General features: G+C 38.3%; 1 protein-coding gene across 4 annotated transcripts in view; it reads right to left on the reverse strand.

Annotated features, from left to right (window-relative positions):
• The window catches only part of TTC29 (tetratricopeptide repeat domain 29), a 123,676-nt gene that overhangs the window by 90,990 nt on the left and 16,070 nt on the right, over positions 1 to 16,616 (reverse strand). The gene's annotated exons all lie outside the window — the stretch shown is intronic.

Genomic DNA, 16,616 nt, shown 5'->3' on the forward strand with positions numbered 1-16,616 from the left:
ATTTAGCTAAGAGAAGGTTATTGGAAATTAGGGTGCTTCGACACAGAGGTGTTTTTGTGGAAAGGGTAGTTCTGACACATTTGATATGCAAATGTCCATATACACCTGTTTTTTCCACTCATTATATTCCTTTCTATTCCATCACTTCCCATCCACACCAGAGGAGGAGAGGTTGATGAAAAATATTCTGGGTGTGGGGTTTTTTGTTCCTCCCCTCAATTATTCCTGCCCTGCTCTATCTTTTTATGTTGTGGGTATGCACACAGGTGTGTCTCAGAAAATGCATAAGAACAAATATTACCAGGATATGTCACAATTGGCAAAATAGAAACTTTTTATATTTCAGGGGCAGAGATGATTCCGTAGAACATGCCTATTTCCATGATGAAAACAGATGCCACCAAAAGACCCCTATTGAATCTGTCAGCAGAAAGACAGCCTGCTTGTTTACCTTCCCCCTTCCCAGACATACTAGCTATTCTCAGCAATGGATTAGTACACAAAGGCTTTCTGCATAGCCCATGATGTTACCCAGCCATGTTGCTGATTTGTAATGCAATTTGAGGATGACGGCATCATGTGGACAGTGTGAAAAACTTGGAAGCATGATCAGTACCAAGTCCATAATAAACAGCTGGGCAGAAGCTTCCTTGAAGTGAGAATAATTTCAACAGGGTGATGTGAGCAGAAACCAGGCTGGAAGGAATTAAAAGAGGATTCTGAAGAAAGGAAAGGCAGACACTGAAAAAGGATCAGGTGTTCAAAAAGCTTAGAATAAAAGTAAAGGGATCATAGGCTGCTCTTTGTTTTATCTTTTTCTTTTTTTGGAATTTTGGGGACAAATATTACTCAGTGCCAGTTCCGTCTCTGGATGATCTCTCTCTTCTTTCTGAGTGGGCTGGATATGCACTAAAGCATAAGCCAACTTCCTGATGGAGCAATTGATCAGCTAATTAATGGGTAGCTCAGAACATGAGATTTTTTTTTAAAAAAAAAACTTGTATTGTCTCTAATTTGACAATTTAATCAAATAAATTATCCCCATAGTTTTTATTGATAGGATTTAACCAACTGACAATGATCCTGTATTATACCTATACCATCAAAGTAGATAAAAGGGAAATTATTCATATATAGCCCAAAAATCTATTCATACTTGGGGTATTCTGGCTTTTACAGGGAGGAAATACAGATCGCCACCAAATGCAAAGGAACCTATTGACATGGTGTATTTACAAGTGAGATTCTTACTTCTAAAACATAGTTTTGAACATCTGTATTATTTCTTATGCTGCTTATCAGAGCTGATTTTGAAACGGCAAAGGTTTTGTTATAACCATGCTGTTCGTTCCAATTAGAAAATTCTAATCAGCACTGCATTGTTCTATGAAGAAATGAAATTCAAAGGTATTGGTGTTTAAAAACACTGTTTCAATAGGTAGAATGGCCTCTGGGGGCATCTGCTGGTAATTTAGCTATATTGCAGTTAAATCTGGTTATTCGAGTAATACCCAGCGCAATATAGCATTGTTGAACAAAAGTAAATACAAAGTGCATTGTGTGTAATTCACATTCAGAGCATCAATGAGAGTTTTCCCACTGATCTCAACGTGAACACAAGCTTATGAAGTGACCGTTTTCTGAAACTATGTGACACTGAATTGATCAATACTCCCAAAATAATAACATAAGAACTCTTTAACCATTTCTAAATTAGGACACTGCAGTGAGACCTTAAGGCAAATCTTGTAATACACATTCATATAATTTTTATAGCCTAATGGGATGTTTTGACTCCCCGGGACAATTTCAAACTACTACTAGAAGCTTGTCATTTGAAGCATATCTACATATTTGTTCTTCCCTATTTAGCTAGCTAAAGTTTTCTGCATAACATTTATTATTATGCAGAAAGACTAGCTTTTGAAGAAAGGGTTCAGGGAAAGATTTCTGGGGACCCAAAGATTTTTCTTTTTCTTTTTTCATTACTTACCACAAGGCCAGAGGATTATGCCATGCTGCCTGATTGTGACCCTCAAAACTACCCAAATTGATGATGGAAAGAAGAGCTCAGACCTAACTGTGGCTGAGGAGTAATTTTCAGCTGATGAGCCTCCCTATTCTAAAGAGCAGAAAGCCATGCAAGAGCTCTGCACATTTCAGATATCGTTCTCCTCCAAAAGACCACTTTGGGACTAGAAGGTGGAGCCTGGGGCTTCAAAAGGCTGGCCCAAAAAAATGAAGGAGGAAGCTAGCAGTGGAGGATACAAGTGAGGCTACTAGAAGATGAATTGATCTCTGCCCTTTGCCTCTCCCTTGAAAACTGATGTGCTCCAGCATGCAAGTTTCTAATTTCTGATAAAGTGGACCTTTCCTTCTTCCAGCAGGTGCTTTTAATGGCACTCTGTGAGGCATCTGCCTGAATAAGCTACTGAATAGGGTCTTTCGAATCAACCATCTTGGGTCCTGAATAAGTTATCTTATGAGACCCTGACAACTGTGACTAAATGACAGAAGACGAAACTGAGATCAAGTTGTTAAAAAGGGAGGATCCCTTCTTTGTAAGAGCGAAATAAATTACTTATGACTTCTTGTTGTTTCCTTCAGTGGTTGCTTACTGGAGAAACCTGGATATGTTTTTAGCCCCAGAACTCTCATAAAAATATAGCTTTTGTTGCTGCAACCTGCACTTCTACCTTAAGCAGCCCCCAGGTAACTGTAACGGGCACCTGCAAGCTTCAAGTAGAGATCTCTTTAAGACCTCAAGGTGTTATTGATTTCTGTGATTTCTGAAACAAATTTAATTAACACCAAATAACCAATGGGCCATTGCAAGCTTTATTTATAGCACTACAATATACTTTTTTATATTGCTTAATTTCTTTTACAAAAGACTGTTCAATAAACTTAGAAGGTTTTATAGTGAGCATATACAATCTTTTGATAACGTTGTTTTAACTTCCAAACACTGTTGGATATTTTCATAATAGAACAATTAAACAGAGATACGTTTTTTTTTGAATATGAGCATCCAGCTTCAGTCTCATAAATCTTATGCCACTTTTAGTAGTCATGCAGTTCAGCCACACTTCAAGGGATATTATTGTAAAAAAGCTGTACATTATTGGATTAAAAAGAAATTAAGTAATTATAAATAGCATAATTCCAACTGTTTCTGTTGCAATTCTGAATATTTTACTATAAAACAATATTCTGATCCTTTTACATTGCTTTACCCTTGTTCTTTTAATTTGTTTATTTCTTTATAAATTCCCCTTTACAGGAGAAGGACAATGATGTTTGTACTAAATTAACCATTTGGAAGTCAGGAATATGTTTGAAGATGTATATGTCAGTAAAATGTCTTTAATCTGTAAATATATGCATCCCAATTTAGTAATGCAGGGCAAGAAGAACCAATCAACTGTAACCATACTAAATAAGTCACAGATGAAATGACTGCAAATTAATGAATGTATCATTTGCTAACACAGGTAAATTGAAACTTCTGTTTTGAAACCTGTTTATCTCTCAGTTTTTCATTATGCGAATGAAAGCCCCAGCAGTAACAAACAAAACTTAATTCCAACTAGAATCCTTTGGAATTGGGATAAGTAGATGATTAGGCTGAAAACCAATGCCCACCTACTTGGGAGTAAAATTGAATTTAATGGGTCTTACTTGTGAATAGACATGGATAGGATTGTGCTATTAAAACATAAGAAACAGCTTGTATTAGAATATTCCAACATTAAGCCAATTCAATTTGAAATACTGGGGGGAAGTATTATTTATTTATCAACACTGGGAGGAAATGCTATTCTCCACAAAAATCAACTTCTTTTTTACTTCTGTTTGCTGATGTGAGAAATACATGTTTCTGAAGTTTAAATATGTTCACTTAATAAAGGAACGTATCATATTTTATTAATGCAAAGTAACTTAACAAAAGAAAAACAAAAGATTCCTGTGGCACCCAAAAGACTGAATTTTTGTGTAGCATAATCTTTGTGGACTTGAGCTTATTTCTGTTGCATGACGTGTTATCATTAGATAACAAACAGAGAGAAATCAAAGTACCTACAGAAGGAGTTAAACATAAAAAAAGGTTTAACACTGAGTCTGTAACATTTCTACAAAAAGGCCAAAGATATACAAGAACAGTGACCAATTTGCAACAGCAGTCATTGCTAATAACATCTTTGTAGTTAAGCTATGTTAATTTAACACATGACATGTGAAAGAAACCCACAGTTCCACTTAAGGTGGTGAAGAACAGAATTTGCTTATAAATTTTAGGGAAGCCATTTCATACTGGATCATCCCTTTGAACAAAAGCAAGTGTCCTACTAAGCGGTATATTCCAAATACATTCAGATGTAGGAAGCCAAATTGACCTTTCAATTATTTATTTTTTAAAATATATTTCATTAAAGATTTCTTTGTTTACAAAAATAGATGCATTGTCTCTTTTTTCAAGTTGTGTTGTTTACAGATCAGTTTCATTTGTTGTGAGACATTAGTGTTGCATGCAGTGTTAGGTTAGGAAGAAAAGATTGGGAGTGGGGAGTGGTGTGGGATTGGGTGGTTATGTTTCAATTCTTCTACTTAGTGTATGTGTGGGGGTTTGTGTCAGCGTCACTTGGGTGGGTTTTCTTACTATTCGCTTGTTGTATTTCCTTGGTTACCACCTAGGATGTGATTGGTTGTCTTTGGTTGGCTGTAGTGAGAGTTGTGTGTGTGTGTGTGTGTGTGTGTGTGTGTGTTTGGATCAGGTTAGCCAGATTGATTTGTATGCTGTTGGTGGATTCTCAGTGTTGTCTTGTTGGGCTATGTATGTGCTAAAGGGGAACCATACTGGGGTGAAGGCATCTTGAAAGGTTAAAAAACACCACGTCAGGAATAGTACCTTAATTGCTTGCGGCTTTGTTTCATTGGCTGAGTTCAGATGAAATGACAAACAATGTATTGTTGTTCACAGAACAAGCCTGCACCAGCATTGGCTTGCATACCCCTTAGCATGCAAGGAAAAAACGCACTGAAAGCTTTCACTTTTTAACATTCAAAATAGTTCTCCATCAAGTCCAAACTCAACAAACTGATCTGTCTTAACAACTCTTTTCATGCATAGAAGGAGGGAGGAGAGGGGGAGAATAAAAGCACAAGGCTTATGCATGCTAATTTTCATAACCATAGCTTTTCATTACTTCTGAACAAGACCATTGTCTTTCAAACCGGGATATTACTAGACTCCCTCTGCTTTATAACGGGAACATTGAAAGAAAAAAGTTAGGCAAAAAATATGCAGCACATCAAAGTTACAATTCATGTTTGGTTTTCAGTGTGTTCTCTCTCTCTCTCTCTCTCTCTCTGTGTGTGTGTGTGTGTGTGTTGTGTGTGTGTGTACTTACTCTCTCTCTCTCTCTCTCTCTCTCTCACACACACACACACAATTACAGTGGTACCTTGGGTTACAGACGCTTCAGGTTACAGATGCTTCTGCTAACCCAGAAATAGTGCTTCAGGTTAAGAACTTTGCTTCAGGATAAGAACAGAAATCGTGCTCCAGCAGCACGGCAGCAGCAGGAGAGGCCCCATTAGCTAAAGTGGTGCTTCAGGTTAAGAACAGTTTCAGGTTAAGTATGGACCTCCGGAGTGAATTAAGTACTTAACCCGAGGTACCACTGTAGTTAATTGTGGTGTGTGAGTGTGTGTGTGAGAGAGAGAGACAGCCAGAGCGTGACGGAGTTCAGAAAGAAGCTTCACTATAAATTCTAGGACAATGAAATTCCCACTTGTCATTTTGTATCATTTTACATTCTGAATATTTTCATAGTATCTCTGTGCACATCACAAATAAAACACAGTTGTTTACTTTTGCCCTATATTTCCTATTAAATATTGTTGAACTATTGATAAAAGAAAGGTTTAGAAAACAATAGGACTAAACTCAGCAAAAACAAGTTACACAAAGTTAACTTCAGTTCACAGCATTCTTCTCTATTAAATAATGTCTTGTATTTTATCTTTGCAAGAATCTGATGAGTTTTTGCAAGTAAAATTCTGTTTCCTCTACACTTGCTAATAGTCATGAGAATCTGTAGTTTGCACCTTCCCATTAAAAATGTATTGTATTTTTTGAAATTATTCACCCCGCCTTTTATCCAGATCATGTCTTTGAAAGGAGGAAGTAGATAATAAATGGAATTATTCATGATTTCCCATTAAATATGAAACTTTCTTTTGCAGAGTTTAGAAAATGGAACTTCTACATAATGTACAGAAGTTGATTAGAACTTTTTAACCTTTCCAAGAAAACTCTTCCAAATGTGTAGGGCAGCTTTTTCATGAACGGTAAACTATTCATTTCCCTTGCATTCCTATTATTTCATCTTTCTCTAGTTACACCATATATATCAGATCAAATCAAAGTGTGGAGAGACCACTGATTTGAATAAAAGACTCACTTCCCTCCTCTTTTTCGAAGAGAATATAATTCTAAGAGAGTATTGCTTCATAAAAACATAAAATTTTGGTCACAACAGGCAAGATTATTAGGAATTATTTAGAGAAAAGAGGAATACACATTGAAACAAAATTAAAAATGCCAGTGTTATTAAAAAACATCAAATCTGTGTCTTATAATACTGTCTATAATGTATTTCATTTTTTCTCTTGGACAGCATCATATCAGTGGTGAGTTTAGAAGGTAAACAAATTTTAATTTTGAATTCACTATATACTGATAGTGAATTCATTATCCAACTGTGGAGCCTTATGTATCCAAAATGGAACCCCCACCAAACTTCCACAAGAATGAAGCATCAGCAGGCTTAGGATAAGTATGTTTGCATAAGTACTTTTTTATAGAGAGAGAGAAATCCCAATACAGTTGAATGAGAACCAAACATGCTCAGTTAAAAGCTTGGTGGTTCAGGAGAATGCTATGGACATACTGTATCTTGATTTCAGTAAGGCGTTTGACATAGTCGCCTATGTTATTTTTGTAGAGAAGATGGTTAAATGTGAACAGGATGAGATAATTGTTAGGTGGGTTTGTAGCTGACTGACCAAACCCAAAGAGTGCTCACTAATGGTTCTTGGTCATCCTGGGGGAAAGTGGCAAGTGGTGGTGTAGGGTTCTGTCCTGGGCTTGTTGTTGTTCAACATCTTTATAAATGGCATGGATGAAGCTATTGAAGGGATGCTCATCAAGTTTTCAGATGACACCAAAGTGTCATCTGGCTTGGGTAGCCAAGACAGAATCAGGATTCAAGAGGACCTGAAAAGATTGGAGAACTGGGCCCAAACTAACAAAACGAATTTCAACAGGGACAAATGTAAGGTTCTACACTTAGGCAAGAAGAACCATCTGCACAAATATAAGATGGGAACACCTTGCTTGCCATTAGTACAAAGATCTTGGGGTTTTAGTAGACCACAAGCTTAATATGAGAAAATAATGTGATGCAGCCTAGAAAGACTAGGGTTTTCTAGGCTGCATCTACCAAAGTCTAGTGTCCTGAAGTTATAGTACTGCTCTATTTTGCCTTGGTCAGACCATACCTAGAGTACTGTGCCCAGTTCTGGGCACCACAATTTAAGAAGGATATTGACAAGCTGGAATGTGGGCAGAGGAGAGGGCGACCAAGATGACCAAGTCTTATGAGGAATGCTTGTGGGAATTAGGTATGTTTAGTCTGGTAAAGAGGAGAATGAGAGGAGACTTGAAAGCGATCTTCAAATATTATTATTTTTCATTAGGAAAAAATATTCTATCAACTCAAATAAAATGCTAATAAGCTAGTCTTTCTCAAGCAGCAAGATTTAAAAGTATATCAAGAAAAAGTTATATTAGCTCTTCCAGCAACTGCTTTACACACTAAGGTTCTTAATTTCTAAGGCTTCATAAGGGTGACGACAAAGATGAGTTGAAACTGATTATGCATAGCTCCATTTTGGGATCTTCGGGGCTTTTAAATTATCTTTTCATAAATGCTTTAAAAGTTGTCTGGCACAGATATTAAAGAAGGTAATACACAGTACAATCCTGTGAATATTTACTCAATAGAAAGTTTCAGTGTATTCAGTTGTAAGTATTTCCTTGTGTGTTTAGGATTGTAGTGACAATATCCCACCCCCAAAAGTATGGGACAGAGGTGTTTAGGTGTATACTTCTCTTTCCTAGAACTCTGATGTCTAGCAACTGTAACCAGGTGCAAAAGAACTAGAACTCAGTTGGATATATTAAAAAGGGGGGCTTTTGAGCATTTACTCAGCCAAGCAAACAAGTTAAATCCATTTCGGGTTTCCTCTAGTGTCCTTTTTCAGCCAACAATTATTTTTTAGGGGGAGCAGACAATGTTAGTTGCTGCTATTGTTAGCCAGCTGACAGTCAAAGATCACCCCAAACACAGATCTGCCTTCTGGCATCCCTAACATGATACATCTATACAGACACACTGGTAAGATGTGCAGGTAATGGAAGGTGGAGAGAAGTAATGGGATAAGCAAGGGGTTGAGTGGGCTAGGTGCAGTAGGAGAGGCAGAAGTGATGCAAATTGATTACTATTTCAAGTCAGGGAGTTATATTTGGTGAGCTGAGCTGAGCTGAGCCAACTTGAATAAGCATCTAATGCTTAAGTCCCAGGCAGAAGATTCATAACCCTGAGAGGATTTCTCCCTTGCCTGGTAGAATGCAGAACCCATGTATCTAGGTAATATGTGAACTGTGCCTTGGCAATCCATACCGACCAACCTACCCCCTATCTCACTCACTTTGAGTTTTCTCCTCTGCAGCAGATTTAGGGAGGGCATGTGGGGATGCAGAGTGGGAAGGGCAAATCATTGAAAATAGTTTCTCTCCTCATTCTTCTGACAGAAATTTTAACACCAGTGAGCAGCTCAGGTGGACATAACCCTATTTTTTAAAAAAATGCTCAATTTCATAACACTACATTAGGAAGCTGCTCTAATGTACTCATCATACTGTACTATGTGGCTTTCATAAGAAAGCTGACTTGACTTTCCTACCCAAATGTGGAATTGTAATTGAGTATAAGCAGTCTTTCACTCTTCTACTTCTACTGAAGATATAAGGAACACTAAAACAAAGGCACATTCAGCAGGTATTTCTCAACTGTACTAAACCTTATGGACACAGTTGGCATAATTTAGTATCCCTGAAATTACATTTTATTTCATTACAGGCTCCTATCTCTATCTGTCGTACTCAGGTACCAATTTAATTTATGTTTCTATACCTGTACTGCATTTTGTTAATTGTGAAATATTTAAAGTTTTCAGAATGTCAGTAAGGGTTTTTAATAGGCATCTAAAGCTAAACAGAGTGAGCACCAATGGTATTTGTGGTGGGAAATACGATTTCTTTCCTTTATTGCAGCTAGAGGGACAATGCTCTGGCCTGTTGCTTTTAGGATAATTTATCAGCACTTCTTAATCTACTTTAATATTCTACATTTGATCTTTATTTTGGTTAGATTTAAATGAACAGCACAACTGTGCACAAGGAGACTTTGGGTGAGTTTTCCAAAAAAGTAATCTCTAATGTCATATTTCAACTCTTTTCTCCAAAAGCAATATTTTAACATGCCTGCTGTTAATTGTTTTGAAACAATCTCATTTTTGAATTTGCAATAGCACATAATAATATAAAGGGAAAGGAAGAATGTTACTGTGCAGTCCAGAATTTACTCTTGCACTTTGGTATCATTTGCAGTGCAATTGCAGCTTTAGTGATTTATCAACACATGTTATGAAGCACGGAGATTCTCTGTCCTGTGCCCTCCAATCTGGAGCATGACTGAAGTGAATAATGTGGCAGTGCTTCAGAGGTCTCCTCACCAGAAAAAGGGACAGGAGAGAGAAAAGGGGCCAGAGTGCCACACTTACAGATGAACTCAGGGAAGCTGGCGTCTGCAAAAATCACGGAGGCATGAATTCAGGTTCTTACACTGGGACTTCCGGTGGTGCGCGTCTCCGAGGCGAGAAGGGATTCGGCCAGGAGCACGAACCCAGTCCGGTAAACGGGGGGTTAGGGGGGTGCTAGAGGGCGAGAGCACCCCAGGAACACGTCCGGAGGGTGTCCGGAGTTACAGGGAGCCAGCAGAGACCGGTCCGCATCGCTGCCAGGTAACCCCGAGAGGTGAGGAAACAGCGGTGTCGAGCAACAGGTCCTAGGCAGCCATTTCTCCACCCCCCGAACAGCGGACAGCCCAGTCCTCGCCGGAGATTAGCGCTCCGTTCTAAGAGTAAGAAACCCGGGGGACGGAATTAAAGCGTTGATTTAGTAACTTTAAAAAACAGGGAAAAACTGAAAGTTGGAAAATAAAACCCGGGGAGAGAAAAAGTGAAACTTTTGGGGTTCAGCCGCTACCAGGGGTCAGCAGAACCGCAAAGAAACTGCAGAGCAGAGATAAATATACGGAGCTGCCACCAGTGGTTATTTTATTTCCCTGAAAGACTCCTTAAATGAAAACAACGACCCTCCCTAAAAGGAGGTGTTTAAACAGGGAACAGAGGTCACAGTTATTATTTTAAAACCCATTTATTGAAACGGAGGAACGCCGAAACGCCATCTTTGCCACAGGACGCTTAGCGGAAAGCGGAAAAGCGGAAGGGAAGCGCCAGCGGCGCCATTTGCAAGAACAGAATACACAGAATCTACAAAATTACAATCTACAATATAATAAAACGGAGGTACCTGTTCTACGGATATATCTGATCTGGAAACTTTGTGGATGTACTCCTCCCCGTCTACCTAACAACTGGAAACGATTAGGCAATAATCTCCTGCTTTGGGCTGCTGGATCACCCGATTCGCCTGTGTGACGTGTTTGCCTCCAGAGTCAGGCAGCAGCAGAGAGAGCCATCTAGTGGTCAGAGCGTTTATTGCAATTAGAACTTTTTATCTTGAAGCCTCCTTCTCTCTAGGTCTTTTTTTTTTTTTTTGGCCCTTGCGGCATTTCGCCCGCCCCCCTCCCGATCCCCCTTTTTTTCCGTCTCCTTCGTCCTCCCTTTTCCCCTCCCTCCCACCCCTATTTTTTTTTTCTCTTCTTTTATATGGTTTCTTACAGGTAAAAAACACAAAGACTTTTGACGAGGAATTGCTGCATTTGGAAACTGCCACTTGTGAATTACAAAATTGATCCTCCTGATAAAATCTCCAAGAACTCACTGTGTAGATCGGAGAACACACATCGTATCTCAACATAAACATAAGATCTCCAACTTCTGGAACTTTTCGAAGTTCAACTTCTTGAACTACTTGAATCTTGAGACTCCAAGACTATTATTGATACCCCTAAGGCTGCAGAACAGCGGAACGAAATAAGACGACCTTCTTGAAATTTAAAGACTGCTAAGTGACTGCAAACTGAGCCGAACTCTGTTAATTCAAAGACTGTCAAAATTGAGGGTTGGGATTGACCAAGCACACAGGTAATTGTTTTAGGAGTGCTACAAGTATACTGTTTTTTTAAGGTTGGGCTACCCTTCAAATTTAAGAATGTCAAACACTGGGAAAAGACCTGAAGGGGGAACGCCAGTGGACAGGAAGGGATCAAAGCAAGAAGGGGATTTTAGAGCAGAGATATTGAGAATGTTTGCGGAGATAAAAGAGAGCGAAAAAAGTGTTGAGCGCAAACTAGAACAAGTAGAACATAGAATTGGGGAAGTGGATAAGAAGTTAGATGAAACAGTCAGTGAATTGAAAAGTCAAATGAAAGAGGTATTCAGGAGGACACAGACAGTGGAGGAAGGTCTGAAAAAGACAAAAGTAGAATTGAAGGAAGTAAGACGTGAGGAAGAAAGAATCAAAGCCGAGATACTGGGTCTAAACAAAAATCAAGAGGATTTAAAAGATTGGATTGCTATGAACGAACTAAGACAGAGGGAGGCTAATCTCAGGATGAGAGGTATACCTGAAGCCCAAGGGGAAAATATAAAGGAGAAAATAACAGTAGAATTAGCCCTCTGGTTGGAATTACCAACAGAAGATGTAGAAAAGGCAATACAAACAGCTTTCAGGTTAAAAGCTAAACTTCCAAAGAATAAAAAATTTATAGGAGACTGCTTAATTATATTCAAAGACAAAGAAATAAAAGATAAGATTCTACACAAGAGCAGAGAGAAAAGGTTAAACATTGGAGGAAACAATATAATAATTTTCAAAGACATTCCAGTTAGGCTTTTAAAACGTAGAGACTCCTACAAAGAATTAGTACAGATACTAAAAAGGAATAATATCGAGTTTAAGTGGGAGTTTCCGGAAGGCGTCTCCTTCACATATAGGAGTAAAAGGCAAAAACTGACAAACCCAGGAGAAACAGACAAATTCCTAAGGAAATACAAAGAGTTGAAACCGCAAAGAGAGGTGGGGGAGGGGGGGTGGGACCGGGGGGAGATTTGGGGGGGGGAGACGGGGGAGGAGGGGGGGAGGGAGGAAGGTCTGAAGAGGAAGTCTAAAAAGAACCAACAGCCGTTTCCTTTCTCTTTTCTCTTTTTTGTTTTTTTTCCTTTGCTCTCCCTTAATTAAATCGCAATGGTGTTAAAGATATTTAGTTGGAATGTTAATGGGATGAATGATAAGGGGAAAAGGAATCGAATTGAACATATTTTGAAGAAGGAAGGATTAGATATTATATGTCTCCAAGAGACACATATAGCGAGGAAACATAAAAGAACTCTAATTAATCCAAGATTGGGGAATGAGTTTATATCCTCAGATCAGAGCAAAAAGAGAGGAGTGGTTATCTATATAAAGAAACAAATCGAAGCGAAACACCTCTTCAAAGACGAAGAAGGAAGGATAGTAGCAGTACAAATAAATTGGCAGGGAGAAAAGATCATTATAGTCGGAATATATGCGCCCAATATAAATAAGGCAGAATTCTACGGAAGGTTGGAAGAAAAGCTATCTGACTACGCTGATCAAAAAATCATATTATTAGGTGATATGAACGGCGTGGTGTCACTAGAATTGGACAGATTGAGGGACATAAAAGGTAAAGAAGGAAAGCTACCCAGAACTTTTTTCTCCTTGGTCCAGAATTGTAACTTAGTAGATATCTGGAGGTTTAAATACCCACTAGAAAAGCAATATACCTTCTACTCAGAACCTAATAACTCATCCTCAAGATTAGACCAGATATGGGTTTCGAAGGAGTTAGTCCTAAGATCTCTACGGGTGGAGATTCAGGCCAGAACTATTTCAGACCACAACCCAACAAAAATGGAATTGAAAGAGCAGGAAAGCAGACTATTTAGATGGAAATTGAAGGACTATCTGTTGGACGACCAAGAGGTAGCAGAAAAGGCTCAAAACAGATTAAAAGAATACTTTGAAGATAATTTGGGCAATAACATAAAGCCTAAGGTGGTATGGGACACAGGAAAGGCGGTGATGCGGGGTTTTTTCATCCAACAGAGTGCAATTAAGAACAAAAAAAGGGAAAAAGGGAAAAAAGAAATAATACAACAATTAGTAGAGAACGAGCAGAAATTAATCGGAAACCCAAAAAATAAGAAAATAAAAGAGAATATAAAAGTTTTACAATCCCAATATACAATGCTGATAAACAGAGAGATAGAATGGAAAATTAAAAGACTGAGACAGAGGAACTTCGAATATGCCAATAAAACGGGGAAGATATTAGCTTGGCAATTGAAAAAAAGAAAGGAACAGAATACGATAAATAGGATAGTGGTGGAAGGAGAAGAGATAAACAAACCCAAAGAAATAAGGAAAGCCTTTTTGGACTTCTATGGAGAACTTTTTAGAAATACAGAAAAGAATAAGACGAGGGAAATAGAGAAATATTTAACATCCAAGAATATAAATAAGATCCCCGCGACAGATAAAGAGAAATTAAATGCTCCGATCGAGGTGGAGGAAATAAAAGCAATAATAAAAAACTTAAAAAATGGGAAAGCCCCCGGCCCAGATGGGTTCACTAGTAGATATTATAAAGAGATGGAATCGGTTCTGTTATATCCCCTACAAGAAGTAATGAATAATATTTTGAAGGAAAGAGAAATACCGGAGACGTGGAAGGAGGCATTGATTACATTAATACCAAAGCAAGATTCAGAATTAGAACAAATTAAAAACTACAGGCCGATCTCCTTACTAAATGTAGACTACAAGATTTTTGCGGGAGTCATGGCAAGAAGATTTAAAGCCACTCTGTTAAACAGCATCCATAGAGATCAAGCCGGCTTCCTGCCGGGTAGGCAAATGAAGGATAATTTAAGAAATATTATAAACATTATAGAATATTTAACAGAAAGGTGCGATAAACAAGGCTTACTGCTATTCGTGGACGCTGAAAAAGCGTTTGACAACGTGAACTGGGAATTCCTATTGAAACAACTGGAATATATGGAAGTGGGTACTGAATTTTCCAACGGCATAAAAGCAATATACACGGAACAAAAAGCAAGATTAATAATAAATAACGTAGAGACGGAAGAAATAACAGTAACTAAGGGAACAAGACAGGGATGCCCACTGTCCCCACTGTTATTCATAACGATATTAGAGGTACTACTAAAAACCATCAGAGACAACAAAGAAATTAAAGGCATCAGGGTCGGCAAGCAAGAGCATAAAACCAAAGCTTTCGCAGACGATCTGGTCGTAACATTGGAAGAACCATTAGACTCAACAAAAAAGGTACTCAGAGAATTTGACCAATTCGGGGAGGTAGCAGGCTTCAAATTAAACAAAAGAAAAACAAAAATAATAGCTAAAAACATGCAGGCAGCCGAAATTGAGGAATTACAAAGAGAAACAGGAATAGAGGTAACAAAGAAGGTGAAATACCTAGGGATATGGGTAACGCCAAAAAATATAGATCTATTTAAAAACAACTATGAAACAGTATGGAAAGGAGTTAAGAAAGACATAGAAACGTGGGGTAGGTTAAGACTGTCATTTTGGGGCAGAATAGCCACAATCAAAATGTCGGTATTCCCAAGAGTTCTGTTCCTCTTTCAAAATATTCCGATTATCAAGGGTACTAAGATATTTAAAGCCTGGCACAGAGACATCTCCAGATTCATCTGGCAGGGGAAGAAGCCGAGAGTAAAGTTTAAAATTTTGACAGATACGAAAGAAAGGGGAGGCTTCGCCCTTCCTGATTTGAAGATATATTACAAGGCATCTTGTCTATGCTGGATAAAAACATGGATAAAACTAGAAGATGGGGAAGTGCTAGACTTAGAGGGTCACGACAACAGATATGGGTGGCACGCTTACCTGTGGCGCGGGCGGAAGAAGGGCCACAAAGGATTTGGGAATCATATATTCAGGGGCCCCCTGTTGGAGGTCTGGGAAAGATATAAGGAGATGTTAGAACCCAGAACACCCCAATGGTTATCTCCATTAGAGGTAATGGCCATTAAAAAGGTTAATATGGGTACTAATTGGGCAACTTATGAACAACTGCTCATGAAGGAGGAAGGAAAATGGAAAATGAGGCCCTACGAGCAGGTTAAATCCCAAGTATACGACTGGCTACACTATCACCAAATAAATGATATGTTTAGGAAAGACGTAAAAGAGAAAGGCTATGCCGACAAAAACTCTAGGTTTCAAACTGAGATTCTGGGGAGCAATACAAAAATATTATCAAAAATGTACAAGTACTTACTGGACTGGAACTTAGCTGACGAAGAGGTTAAGGTGGTAATGACCCACTGGGCCAAAGATCTTGGCCGCAACATCTATTTTGAAGAGTGGGAAAAACTCTGGAAACATCACCTAAAATTTACGGCCTGTGTGTCACTTAAGGAGAACCTAATGAAAATGTTCTATCGCTGGTACCTGACCCCGGTTAAGTTAGCCAAAATGTATGGATCCTGCAATAAATGCTGGAAATGTAAGGTAAGGGAGGGTACCTTCTACCACTTGTGGTGGGAATGCCCAAAGGTTACAGAATTCTGGGAAAGTATATATGATGAGATGAAAAAAATGCTAAGATATAGCTTTAATAAAAGACCAGAGGCGTTCTTGCTAGGTATGGTGGGAAAGGAAATTAAGAAGAAAGACTACAAATTGTTCCAATACGCAACAACAGCAGCAAGGGTCCTAATAGCAAAAAATTGGAAGCAGGAGAGTATTCCAACAACGGAGGAATGGAGAAGTAAATTATTAGAATATGTGGAGATGGACAGGATGACATGTAAAATTAGATATACAAAAGATCAGAGGTTTGTTGAAAATTGGGAAAATCTTACGAAATATCTGGAAAGCTTAATCGATGAACAGACAACACTAGTAGGTTTCCAAGGAGCTCTGTAAGAGGTAAAAGGTAAGGCTAAAAGAAAATGGATGGTTGAGAATGACTTATGGCTTTACAAACATGGAAATGCGGATTTATTGTTCTAATGTTACTTTGGACGATTCGTGGAACGACTGAAGGAAGTCAACTTATTTTCTTTAAGTGAACAGATATGAGTTTTGATAAAGTTTGTTATGTACTGTGACTTTTGTAAAACTAATAAAAATTATGCATAAAAAAAAAAAGAATTCAGGTTCTTACACTGGATTTTGCAGAAATCCTAAACAGATCCCAGCAGCAAGGAATCAAAAA

Source organism: Podarcis vaucheri (assembly GCF_965113315.1).
Source record: "Podarcis vaucheri genome assembly, chromosome: 9".
Lineage (NCBI taxonomy): Eukaryota > Metazoa > Chordata > Lepidosauria > Squamata > Lacertidae > Podarcis > Podarcis vaucheri.